The sequence below is a fragment of the Eurosta solidaginis genome, chromosome X (genome assembly GCF_040869045.1).
Source record: "Eurosta solidaginis isolate ZX-2024a chromosome X, ASM4086904v1, whole genome shotgun sequence".
Taxonomy (NCBI): domain Eukaryota; kingdom Metazoa; phylum Arthropoda; class Insecta; order Diptera; family Tephritidae; genus Eurosta; species Eurosta solidaginis.
Window position 1 is genome coordinate 10,648,500 of NC_090324.1, and position 14,256 is coordinate 10,662,755.

The following is a 14,256-nucleotide window of genomic DNA, read 5'->3' on the forward strand; positions in this document are numbered from 1 at the left end:
CAAGGATCTGTACTTGCAGCAATATTATTCATCATATACATAAATGATATTAAAAACTGTCTGAGCCATTGCAAGATTAGGCTTTTTGCAGATGATGCACTATTGACTGTTAGCTGTGCATCGGAGAGAGAAGCTACGTCCAAGATTCAAGAGGACTTAGACGCAGTATATAAGTGGTTGTGTCAAAACAGGCTTAAAATAAATGTTGACAAAACAAAATTTATGATATTAAAGAGGAAATCTTCCGTAGAAGAAAATACGTCGCTGAAAATAGCAAATTGTACGATTCATGAAGTAAATGAAATGAAATACCTTGGAATAATAATTGATGAGAAACTAAAGTTTAATGAGCACCTCAAATATGCAGAAGCCAAAATATCAAAAAAAAATCGGATTCATGTTTCGAACCTGTAAACATGTGAGCAAATACTATAAAGTAATGGTATATAGATCCATTATAGAACCTCACTTCATATATTGCCCTACAATTTTATTCACATTAGCGGATTCGAATATCTCCAAACTCCAGGTGAAGCAAAATAAAGCAATGCGGTTTATCCTTAAGAAGCGTTACGATACACCAATACATGAAATGCTTGAGGGCCTAAATTGGCTAAGTGTTAAACAACTCATCGTATACTATACTTTAAAATTTATACATAACATTAAAATAGGAAATCAGCCGAAATATCTAAACGAACGACTGATATACAACAACGAGGTGCACGATTACCAAACAAGAAACAGAAACAACTTTCGCCTGCCGGCAGTACGATCGGAGTTCGACAAGAAAAATATATACTACGATGGACTGAGAGAATACAACGATCTTCCAGTTGAAATAAAACAATGCCAAAACATCAATGAGTTAAAGAAATTATTGTATAATTATTGCAAAGAACTACCTTTCAGATAATGATCTCATAGATATACAATTAAGTTAGGTCTCCAAGACTGTATAAAATTAAATAAATAAAATAAATGACAAAGTTTCCATCGTCTTTGGCGATAAAGTGCTGTCGGATGCGAAAAAATGCGCTAGCGCTTTCTGCCGACAATATATAATGCATTCTACGTTCGACAAAAATAGACGGAGGGCCAACAGACACGCACATAAACATAAATTCAGCGCGTCACCAATTACCATCACCGCCAAAGAGGATGAGGATGCCATCGGTCATGCTAATCCATCCAAAGCAGTGGGCACAGACGGCATAGCCATCCCGATGCTTAAAAGCCTAGGGAGAGGGTTTCAAATACTTAGCACATGTCTTCAACCTGTCTCTTTCCACCTTTGTCATACCTGAAAAGTGGAAAATGGCCAAGGTGGTCCCGATACTAAAGCCTGGGAAACAGGTAACATGGGAGTCGTATCGCCCGATATCTCTCCTCCTATCGCCAGTAGCAAAGACCACTTCCCAAGGCAGCGACTCGGGATTTTTCCCGACCAAGGACTGTCATTTCTGTGTAACCCCACACACAGCCACAGCTGACAGCGATGCCACTTGCACTCAGGGGTGTGTTTAGTGCGTAAAGGCGGGTAACGCAGTGCGGTTATAGCGCGAGCGCTATCTGCCGACAATATATAATGCATTCTACGATCGACAAAGATAGACAGAGGGCCAATAGACACGCACATAAACACAAATTCAGCGCGTCACCAATCACCATCACCGCTAAAGAGGTTGAGGACGCCATTGGTCGCGCTAAACCATCCAAAGCAGAGGGCCCAGAAGGCATAGCCATGCCGATGCTTAAAAGCCTAGGGAAAGAGGGTTTCAAATATTTAGCGCATGTCTTCAGCCTGTCTCTTTCCACCTTTGTCATACCCGAGAAATGGAAAATGGCCAAGGTGGTCCCGCTACTAAAGCCTGGGAAACCAGCTAACATAGAAGAGTCGTATCGCCCGACATCTCTCCTATCGCCAGTAGCAAAGACGCTTGAAGCCATTTTGCTCCCTTATTTCCAAGCAAATTTGCAGCTAGCCTCTCATCAGCATGGCTTCAGAAAACTCCATAGCACTACCACCGCGCTAAATGCCATTAGCACCCAGATAAATTGCGGTTTAAATCAATACCCCCACCATAGAACAGTACTCGTAGCGCTAGACCTATCAAAAGCTTTTGATACGGTCAACCATGGCTCGTAACTGCAAGACCTGGAAGGGTCTACCCTTCCCCCATGTCTTAAAAGGTGGACCGCAAATTATCTGGGTGGTCGGCAGGCATCGGTGCAATTTAGAAACAAAACATCAAAACCAAGGAGAATTAAACAAGGGGTGCCACAGGGTGGTGACCTATCCCCACGTTTGTTTAATTTCTACATATCTTAGCTATTCACCACCGGAAGGAGTCACAATAGTTTCCTACGCCGATGACTGCACAATAATGGCCACAGGCCCAGGACCAAAGATCGATGAGCTATGCAATAAAATAAATGGCTACCTCCCTGATCTCTCCAGCTTTTTCGCCTCGCGAAACCTGGCTTTATCACCGACTAAATCTTCCGCGACCTTATTTACAACATGGACATCCCAAATTTCGACCATTTTGAACATCCACGTCGATGGCACTACGCTACCGACTTTCCTACACCCCAAAATCTTGGGTGTGACGTTTGATCAGGATCTACATTTTGGTGAGCACGCAGGCGCAATTGTTCCGAGAATTCAGAGCCGTAACAAAATCCTCAAATCCCTCGCTGGCAGTACCTGGGGAAAAGATAAAGAAACGCTCATGACTACATACAAAGCAATTAGCCAGCCGATTACGTGCTACGCGTCACCCATATGGTCGCCAAGCCTAAAAATTACCCACTGGAAGAAGCTACAGGCCTGCCAAAATACTGCTCTCAGAATTGCCACGGGCTGTCTTCTTATGTCCCCAGAACACCATCTGCATAATGAGGCGTGAATACTCCCCATCAGGGAGAGAAATGAGATGCTGACCAAACAGTTCCTGTTGAATACCCAGAAACCTGAGCATCCCAACAGACATCTGATTGATGAACCAGCACCGCCTAGGGGCTTAAGGAGTCATCTCCGTAAGCATTCTGAGGAAATAGGGCACATGAGAACCCAGCCGTATGAAGCGAAAAAACACAAGCAGGTCCTTGGTGAACTCCATAAACAGGCGTCGGACCTTTGTGCCGGGAATTGCCCGGTGAATCCAGTACTCAAAGAAAAGTATCCAAAACTCGCGGAAGAGGAACGCATACTCCCCAGGGAAACGCGTGTCACTCTTGCTCAACTTCGTTCTGGATACTGTAACAGGTTAAACTCTTACCTATCCAGAATCAACCTCGACATACAAATTGTATGCCCCGCTTGCAATGTGTCCCCACATGACACCAACCATCTCTTTAATTGTAATGTGGAACCAACGCCTCTAACACCCCTTTCCTTATGGTCCACCCCTGTTGAAACAGCAAGTTTCCTTGGACTCTCGTTAGAGGATATTGATGACAATTTGTGATCGGTCGCAGCTGTCAGATGGGGCGAAGCATTGCTAAAACAACAACAACGCTTGAAGCCATTTTGCTCCCCTACTTTAAAGCGAAGATACTACAGTGCATGAATTAAAGAAACGTACTCCTATTATTGTTAAACCAAAAGTAAAACAATTGTGTGAAAAAACCAAGAAAGATCTAAACAATAAAATTAATCCCAAGGAACTAAAGATAACAGATATCAAAGCTGGTAATAATAGTATTATAGTGATCGATAGTGTTGATGAAAATGAAAGAGACAAAATAAAAGAAATAATGGACAAAGAAATTAGCAATGAATATGAGATAAAGATACCTCGTGAATATAAACCAAGACTATTATATATGAAGTAGAGTTGGTAGCAATGCTGAGCATCAGCCCCTGCCCCCGTTTTCTCCCCCCCCCCCCCCCACCCCTCTTTTCCGGCAGCAATCGTGCGGGTCAGGGAAACAGACTCTTAGTCCCTACCTCCGTTTGCACCGTTTGCCAGCACAGAATATATAGGTTTGCGACATCCGCCCAATGCAGCTCTTGCCTTGGGTGGTGCCACTTTCCTAGATGTTCTGGTCTCCGCGACGGCAACCCCCCGACGGGTTTCATCGCGCCATGTTGACAGGTCGCAAACCCAAATCATCCGGGTACCCCAATGCTTGCCCAAGGACGCCCAGTCCCAGGGCCACAACAGCAACTGCGTCCTGGCCTTCCACAACCCAGGCGTAGTCACCCGTCACTTACCCCCAGAGTGGCGGCGTCTCCCCTTATGCACTTCAGAATTCTGTAGTTAAACTGTAATGGACTAACTGGGGAGATTACGGAGATAGTCGATTTCATGAAGCGGCACAACATCCGCATTGCTGCGATTCAAGAGACTAAACTCACAGCAAGATCTGCATTGCAGACCTGCTCTGGGTATAATGTCCACAGAAAACATCGCGAGAGCGGAAATGGAGGCGGTATCGCGTTTATCATACACCACTCTGTGCAATATTATATATTTGATCCTGGCATCGACCGCAGGGACAATGTCTTAGAACGTCAAGGCCTATCTGTCCGGTCAGGCGATGCAAACCTAGAAATCATCAACATCTACATCCCTCCTGCCACCTGTTGCCCCAGTGGATACCGCCCAAATATCAGAGCCTTACTCACTGGCAACAATCGCATTATCTTAGGCGATTTCAATGCCCATCACGATCTATGGCATTCAAACTTGCGGGCGGACAGTAGGGGTGAGATGTTGGCGGATCAAATAGAAGAAACGACGTTCTGCACAATAAACGGAGACGCCCCCACACGTATGGTAGGAAGCTGTCACAGAAGAGGTCATTGAATCCGCCTCGGCACGTTTCATTCCCGCCGGGAGATTTCCCGAAATCCGGCCCCACTTCCCGGCGGAGGCCGCAAACTTAGCGAGAGAACGTGACCTTATAACACAGCTTGATCCAGGCGACCCCCAAATAAGGGATATAAACCAACGCATCAGATTGCTTGTGGACGAACACAAGCGGGCCAAATGGGAGGAGCACCTAAGAGGTTGTAACCTCTCTACCGGTGTGGGTAAACTTTGGTCCACAGTAAAGTCCCCATCGAATCCGACTAAGCATAAAGACAAAGTTTGCATCGCCTTTGGCGACAAAGTGCTGTCGGATGCGAAAAAATGCGCGAGCGCTTTCTGCCGACAATATGTAATGCATCCTACGGTCGACAAAGATAGACGGAGAGCCAATAGACACGCACATAAACACAAATTCAGCGCGTCACCAATCACCATCACCGCTAAAGAGGTTGAGGACGCCATTGGTCGCGCTAAACCATGCAAAGCAGTGGGCCCAGACGGCATAGCCATGCCGATGCTTAAAGGCCTAGGGAAAGAGGGTTTCAAATATTTAGCGCTTGTCTTCAACCTGTCTCTTTCCACCTTTGTCATACCCGAGAAATGGTAAATGGCCAAGGTGGTCCCGCTACTAAAGCCTGGGAAACCAGCTAACATAGGTGAGTCGTATCGTCCGATATCTCTCCTATCGCCAGTAGCAAAGACGCTTGAAGCCATTTTGCTCCCTTATTTCCAAGCAAATTTGCAGCTAGCCTCTCATCAGCATGGCTTCAGAAAACTCCATAGCACTACCACCGCGCTAAATGCCATTAGCACCCAGATAAATTGCGGTTTAAATCAATACCCCCACCATAGAACAGTACTCGTAGCGCTAGACCTATCAAAAGTATCAAAAGCTTTTGATACGGTCAACCATGGCTCCTTACTGCAAGACCTGGAAGGGTCTACCCTTCCCCCATGTCTTAAAAGGTGGACCGCAAATTATCTGGGTGGTCGGCAGGCATCGGTGCAATTTAGAAACGAAACATCAAAACCAAGGAGAATTAAACAAAGGGTGCCACAGGGTGGTGTCCTATCCCCACTTTTGTTTAATTTCTACATATCTAAGCTACCTTTACCACCGGAAGGAGTCACAATCGTTTCCTACGCCGATGACTGCACAATAATGGCCACAGGCCCAGGCCCAAAGATCGATGCGCTATGCAATAAAATAAACGGCTACCTCCCTGATCTCTCCAGTTTTTTCGCCTCGCGAAACCTGGCATTATCACCGACTAAACCTGCCGCGACCTTATTTACAACATGGACGTCCCAAATGTCGACCATTTTGAACATCCACGTCGATGGCACTACGCTACCGACTGTCCTACACCCCAAAATCTTGGGTGTGACCTTTGATCAGGATCTACATTTTGCTGAGCACGCAGCCGCAATTGTTCCGAGAATTCAGAGCCGCAACAAAATCCTCAAATCCCTCGCTGGCAGTACCTGGGGAAAAGATAAAGAAACGCTCGCTTCCCAAGGCAGTCGGTTCTATGTACCGGAGCGACTCGGGATTTTTCCCGACCAAGGACTGTAATTTCAGTGTGACCCCATTTAATTTGTTTCGTCCCTCCCACAAATTGTCATCCTCCCAGCAGCTCCTTGCAGCAGGACTGCTACATATTCTCTTACTCCGGGAAGGTATCGAACCCAATCCGGGTCCGTCTCCTGACCCCGGTCTAAACGGAGACGCCCCCACACGTATGGTAGGAAGCTGTCATAGCTCGCCAGATATCTCAATCGTGAGCGCAGAACTCGTAAACTGCGTCTACTGGCAGCTGATGGTAACATTGGCATCCGACCACCTGCCCATACTTATTTCGTTCGAGCGTACCGCCGACTTCATCGTCACCGAAAAACGCACTTTCATAAACTTCAAAAAAGGAAAGTGGGAAGAATATAAATCTGCAACAGACAGCAGCTTTGCTGCCCTCCCTATCCCGACTGATGCCCGCCAAGGGGAGCGTGCCTTCCGTAAGGTCATTGAATCCGCCTCGGCACATTTCATTCCCGCCGGGAGAATTCCCGAAATCCGGCCCCACTTCCCGGCGGAGGCCGCGAGCTTAGCGAGGGAACGGGACCTTATAAGACAGCTTGATCCAGGCGACCCCCAAATAAGGGATATAAACCAACGCATCAGATTGCTTGTGGACGAACACAAGCGGGCGAAATGGGAAGAGCACCTAAGAGGTTGTAACCCCACTACCGGTGTAGGTAAACTTTGGTCCACCGTAAAGTCCCTATCGAATCCGACTAAGCACAAAGACAAAGTTTCCATCGCCTTTGGCGATAAGGTGCTGTCGGATGCGAAAAAATGCGCGAGCGCTTTCTGCCGACAATATATAATGCATCCTACGGTCGACAAAGATAGACGGAGAGACAATAGACACGCACATAAACACAAACTCAGCGCGTCACCAATTACCATCACCGCTAGAGAGGTTGAGGACGCCATTGGTCGCGCTAAACCATCCAAAGCAGTGGGCCCAGACGGCATAGCCATGCCCATGCTTAAAAACCTAGGGAAAGAGGGTTTCAAATATTTAGCGCATGTCTTCAACCTGTCTCTTTCCACCTTTGTCATACCCGAGAAATGGAAAACGGCCAAGGTGGTCCCGCTACTAAAGCCTGGGAAACCAGCTAACGTAGGTGAGTCATATCGTCCGATATCTCTCCTATCGCCAGTGGCAAAGACGCTTGAAGCCATTTTGCTCCCTTATTTCCAAGCACATTTGCAGCTAGCCCCTCATCAGCATGGCTTCAGAAAACTCCATAGCACTACCTCCGCGCTAAATGTCATTAGCACCCAGATAAATTGCGGTTTGAATCAATATCCCCACCATAGAACAGTACTCGTAGCGTTAGACCTATCAAAAGCTTTTGATACGGTCAACCATGGCTCGTTACTGCAAGACCTGGAAGGGTCTACCTTCCCCCATGTCTTAAAAGGTGGACCGCAAATTATCTGGGTGGTCGGCAGGCATCGGTGCAATTCAGAAACGAAACTTCAAAACAAAGGAGAATTAAACAAGGGGTGCCACAGGGTGGTGTCCTATCCCCGCTTTTGTTTAATTGCTACATATCTAAGCTACCTTCATCACCGGAAGGAGTCACAATCGTTTCCTACGCCGATGACTGCACAATAATGGCCACAGGCCCAGGCCCAAAGATCGATGAGCTATGCAATAAAATAAACGGCTATCTCCCTGATCTCTCCAGTTTTTTCGCCTCGCGAAACCTTGCATTGTCACCGACTAAATCTTCCGCGACCTTATTTACAACATGGACGCCCCAAATGTCGACCATATTGAACATCCACGTCGATGGCACTACGCTACCGACTGTCCTACACCCCAAAATCTTGGGTGTGACGTTTGATCAGGATCTACATTTTGGTGCGCACGCAACCGCAATTGTTCCAAGAATTCAGAGCCGTAATAAAATCCTCAAATCCCTTGCTGGCAGTACCTGGGGAAAAGATAAAGAAACGCTCTTGACCACATACAAAGCAATTAGCCAGCCGATTACGTGCTACGCGTCACCCATATGGTCGCCAAGCCTAAAAACCACCCACTGGAAGAAACTACAGGCCTGCCAAAATACTGCTCTCAGAATCGCCACGGGCTGTCTTCTTATGTCCCCAGAACACCATCTGCATAATGAGGCGAGAATACTACCCATCAGGGAGAGAAATGAGATGCTGACCAAACAGTTTCTGTTGAATACCCAGAAACCTGGGCATCCCAACAGTCATCTGATTGACGAACCAGCACCGCCTAGGGGCCTAAGGAGTCATCTCCGTAAGCATTTTGAGGAAATACGGCACCTGAGAACCCAGCCGAATGAAGCGGAAAAACACAAGCAGGTCCTTGGTGAACTCCATAGACAGGCGTCGGACCTTTTTGTCGGGAATTGCCCGGTGAATCCAGTACTTGAAGAAAAATATTCAGAACTCGCAGAAGAGGAACGCATACTCCCCAGGGAAACGCGTGTCACTCTTGCTCAACTTCGTTCTGGATACTGTAACAGGTTAAACTCTTACCTATCCAGAATCAACCCCGACATACAAATTGTATGCCCTGCTTGCAATGTGTCCCCACATGACACCAACCATCTTTTTAGTTGTAATGTGGAACCAACGCCTCTAACACCCCTTTTCTTATGGTCCACCCCTGTTGAAACGGCAAGTTTCCTTGGACTCACGTTAGAGGATATTGATGACAATTTGTGATCGGTCGCGGCTATTAGGTGGGGCGAGCATTGCTACAACAACAACAACATAAAGAAACGCTCATGACTACATACAAAGCAATTAGCCAGCCGATTACGTGCTACTCGTCACCCATATGGTCGCCAAGCCTAAAAATTACCCACTGGAAGAAACTACAGGCCTGCCAAAATACTGCTCTCAGAATCGCCACGGGCTGTCTTCTTATGTCCCCAGAACACCATCTGCATAATGAGGCGAGAATACTCCCCATCAGGGAGAGAAATGAGATGCTGACCAAACAGTTCCTGTTGAATACCCAGAAACCTGGGCATCCCAACAGACATCTGATTGATGAACCAGCACCGCCTAGGGGCTTAAGGAGTCATCTCCGTAAGCATTTTGAGGAAATACAGGCGTCGGACCTTTATGCCGGGAATTGCCTGGTGAATTCAGTACTTAAAGAAAATTATCCAAAACTCGCGGAAGAGGAACGCATACTCCCCAGGGAAACGCGTGTCACTCTTGCTCAACTTCGTTCTGATACTGTAACAGGTTAAACTCTTACCTATCCAGAATCAACCCCGACATACAAAATGTATGCCCCGCTTGCAATGGGTCCCCACATGACACCAACCATCTCTTTAATTGTAATGTGGAACCAACGCCTCTAACACCCCTTTCCTTATGGTCCACCCCTGTTGAAACGGCAAGTTTCCTTGAACTCCTGTTAGAGGATATTGATGACAATTTGTGATCGGGCGCGGCTATTAGGTGGGGCGAGCATTGCTACAACAACAACAACAACGCCGATGACTGCACAATAATGGCCACAGGACCAGGCCTAAAGATTGATGCGCTATGCAATAAAATAAACGGCTGCTCCCTGATCTCTCCAGTTTTTTCGCCTCGCGAAACCTGGCATTATCACCGACCAAATCTTCCGCGACCTTATTTACAACATGGACGTCCCAAATGTCGACGATTTTGAACATCCACGTCGATGGCACTACGCTACCGACTGTCCTACACCCCAAAATCTTGTGTGTAACGTTTGATCAGGATCTACGTTTTGGTGAGCACGCAGCCGCAATTGTTCCGAGAATTCAGAGCCGTAACAAAATCCTCAAATCCCTCGCTGGCAGTACCTGGGGAAAAGATAAAGAAACGCTCATGACTACATACAAAGCAATTAGCCAGCCGATTACGTGCTACGCCTCACCCATATGGTCACCAAGCCTAAAAATTACCCACTGGAAGAAACTACAGGCCTGCCCCCAGCGGGTTAGGGGATCAGAATATACCCGCGGTAGGTATGCCTGTCGTAAGAGGCGACTAAAATACCAGATTCAAGGGGATGTGTAGCGCAACCTTTCAGGTTGCCAGCGCAATATATAGCTTCTCCAAACCCAATTGTCAACCTCACCTATCCGCGGTGAATCCTGTTTCACTAACAGACTAGGCTCTGGCGACCCCAAGCTCCTCATGGAACTTGGGGGTAGGGAGGGAGGGAATGGCCTGAAGGTTTAATGTGGCCACATAAATCGTTCCCGAGATGGTCGGGCTAGCACCTTAATGGTGCTATGGTACCGGAGCGTACCGGATTTGTATCCGGAAAAGGACCATCACATCGATAACACTCCCCAAAGCCTTCGGGGAGCAACCTTATCGCTACAACAACAACAACAACAACAGGCCTGCCAAAATACTGCTCTCAAAATCGCCACGGGCTGTCTTCTTATGTCCCCAGAACACCATCTGCATAATGAGGCGAGAATACTCCCCATAGGGGAGAGAAATGAGATGCTGACCAAACAGTTCCTGTTGAATACCCAGAAACCTGAGCATCCCAACAGACATCTGATTGATGAACTAGCACCGCCTAGAGGCTTAAGGAGTCTTCTCCGTAAGCATTTTGAGGAAATACGGCACCTGAGAACCCAGCCGTATGAAGCGAAAAAACACAAGCAGGTCCTTGGTGAACTCCATAAACAGGAGTCGGACCTTTATGCCGGGAATTCCCCGGTAAATCCAGTACTTAAAGAAAAGGATCCAAAACTCGCGGAAGAGGAACGCAGGCATCGGTGCAATTCAGAAACGAAACATCAAAACAAAGGAGAATTAAACAAGGGGTGCCACAGGGTGGTGTCCTATCCCCGCTTTTGTTTAATTTCTACATATCTAAGCTACCTTCACCACCGGAAGGAGTCACAATCGTTTCCTACGCCGATGACTGCACAATAATGGCCACAGGCCCAGGCCCAAAGATCGATGAGCTATGCAATAAAATAAACGGCTATCTCCCTGATCTCTCCAGTTTTTTCGCCTCGCGAAACCTGTCATTGTCACCGACTAAATCTTCCGCGACCTTATTTACAACATGGACGCCCCAAATGTCGACCATATTGAGCATCCACGTCGATGGCACTACGCTACCGACTGTCCTACACCCCAAAATCTTGGGTGTGACGTTTGATCAGGATCTACATTTTGGTGCGCACGCAACCGCAATTGTTCCAAGAATTCAGAGCCGTAATAAAATCCTCAAATCCCTTGCTGGCAGTACCTGGGGAAAAGATAAAGAAACGCTCTTGACCACATACAAAGCAATTAGCCAGCCGATTACGTGCTACGCGTCACCCATATGGTCGCCAAGCCTAAAAACCACCCACTGGAAGAAACTACAGGCCTGCCAAAATACTGCTCTCAGAATCGCCACGGGCTGTCTTCTTATGTCCCCAGAACACCATCTGCATAATGAGGCGAGAATACTCCCCATCAGGGAGAGAAATGAGATGCTGACCAAACAGTTTCTGTTGAATACCCAGAAACCTGGGCATCCCAACAGACATCTGATTGACGAACCAGCACCGCCTAGGGGCCTAAGGAGTCATCTCCGTAAGCATTTTGAGGAAATACGGCACCTGAGAACCCAGCCGTATGAAGCGGAAAAACACAAGCAGGTCCTTGGTGAACTCCATAGACAGGCGTCGGACCTTTATGTCGGGAATTGCCCGGTGAATCCAGTACTTGAACAAAAATATCCAGAACTCGCAGAAGAGGAACGCATACTCCCCAGGGAAACGCGTGTCACTCTTGCTCAACTTCGTTCTGGATACTGTAACAGGTTAAACTCTTACCTATCCAGAATCAACCCCGACATACAAAATGTATGCCCTGCTTGCAATGTGTCCCCACATGACACCAACCATCTCTTTAATTGTAATGTGGAACCAACGCCTCTAACACCCCTTTCCTTATGGTCCACCCCTGTTGAAACGGCAAGTTTCCTTGGACTCCCGTTAGAGGATATTGATGACAATTTGTGATCGGTCGCGGCTATTAGGTGGGGCGAGCATTGCTACAACAACAACAACAACAACAGGAACGCATACTCCCCAGAGAAACGCGTGTCACTCTTGCTCAACTTCGTTCTGTATACTGTAACAGGTTAAACTCTTACCAATCCAGAATCAACACCGACATACAAAATGTATGCCCCGCTTGCAATGTGTCCCCACATGACACCAACCATCTCTTTAATCGTAATGTGGAACCAACGCCTCTAACACCCCTTTCCTTATGGTCCCCCTGTTGAAACGGCAAGTTTCCTTGGACTCCCGTTAGAGGATATTGATGACAATTTGTGATCGGTCGCGGCTGTTAGGTGGGGCGAAGCACTGCTACAACAACAACAACAACAACCAAAGAACTTAATCGGGCGTGGCTTGAAACACGCTCTTTTCAACATCCCACACTTACTGAGAAGTGTTTCAAATTTTGTTATCCTAACCTGGGACCAATGGAGCAGATTCGTCTATTTGCTACAGTATGATGATTGGAATAAATTCGCATTCCAATATTATCCATTATATAGCTAAGTAATAAATTGTAATCATAAATATATTCAAAATCAAAAAAAATATTACTGTAATTTTAGATCTAAATAGCCCTAAGTAAATTGAATCATCTTGGACCCCTCTAGCAACTTTTTTATATTAATTTACCAAGCGAGGTGCGCTAATGGAAATTGTTACCTAATTCCATATAAGCGCGGACAAAGACCTCCAATGCATAAATGGTATGGATCATACCTTGGTTTCGGAGTTATCAGGAATAGTTTTCCTGGCAATACTAATCGTTCCCGAGATGGTCGGGCTGGTGCCTCAATGGTGCTTGTACTGAACTACATCCTATAAAGAACCATCTTCAACGATAACACTTCCCAAAAACTTCGGGAAAACCATTTAAGCTTCGCGATCCTGGGCCCAACAAGCTCCTGACGCCCCTCCCAATATTTTTGACGTGTATTGTCTTGCTCTCGCATAGAATTGCCCAACTTTTACCCCCTTTTTACACCTCTTCCGATATTTGGGGTGTATATGGAGAATTGTGAGCTTAAGTAATGAATTACTTTTGTGTAACAGTCATTACAACTTTTTGTTTACCTTTCATTACACGTAACAAGTCACTACTCTTTCATTTGGTACACCGTTGCTTAAGTTTGAAGGAAGACCACAAATTATCAGTTATAGGATATACTCATCCAGTTCTAGTTTTCACAGTTAAAAAACAATGTTATATCTAAAGTAAACTGCATTAAATAATCTCTAGCAACAGACTAAAAACAACTATTAAGATAACAAACATTTTTCCCGTTGGCACTGTTCTTGAACGAGCAACTATTGCCCTAGTATGCCAGTAATTTTAAAGATTCGGTAGTTTTTATATTATTTAGATATCTGTTATATGATGCCCACACCGGGTTGGATTTTATATAAGGTGTCACGATTTTCAACTTTTGTTGATTTGTAGGGGTTAAAGGGGTCCTAAAAAGCACAAAATTATCATCCGCAACTCTAGGAAACTCTTAGTTTATGAAATATAAGCTTTTTAATTTCCAAATTTAGTAAAATTTCAACTTAAGTCCTGCACTTAAAATTCGGGTCGCACATGTCGATAGCGATATCAAAAGACGCGTATTTGCGTCAAGATTCAGAATCCGAAAGCAGAAACTACATTTTTTATCTCGGTTAAAAGTTATTCGCGGAAAACCCGTCGGTACTATTGTCGCTTTTTTCGGTGTTGCAATTAAACAAACGAAAACAAATGAAGGTGGTGAATAGTGTTGCCACACTATCGATGTATTTTGTTTTGTATTTCTCTGAATAATTTGAAATTAATGTA

General features: G+C 46.0%; 1 protein-coding gene across 9 annotated transcripts in view; it reads right to left on the reverse strand.

The window, feature by feature from the left end:
• The window catches only part of Wnk (Wnk kinase), a 1,618,425-nt gene extending 1,604,660 nt beyond the window's left edge, over positions 1–13,765 (reverse strand). For 5 of the 9 annotated variants that reach the window (XM_067757826.1, XM_067757824.1, XM_067757827.1 and 2 more), the window contains exon 1: positions 13,518–13,764. The gene's annotated coding sequence lies outside the window, so the exon portion shown is untranslated. Of the gene's footprint in view, positions 1–13,517 lie in introns of all 9 variants that reach the window. The other 4 variants (XM_067757833.1, XM_067757832.1, XM_067757831.1 and 1 more) reach the window with 2 other exon arrangements.
• Positions 13,766–14,256: the final 491 nt, after the last annotated feature.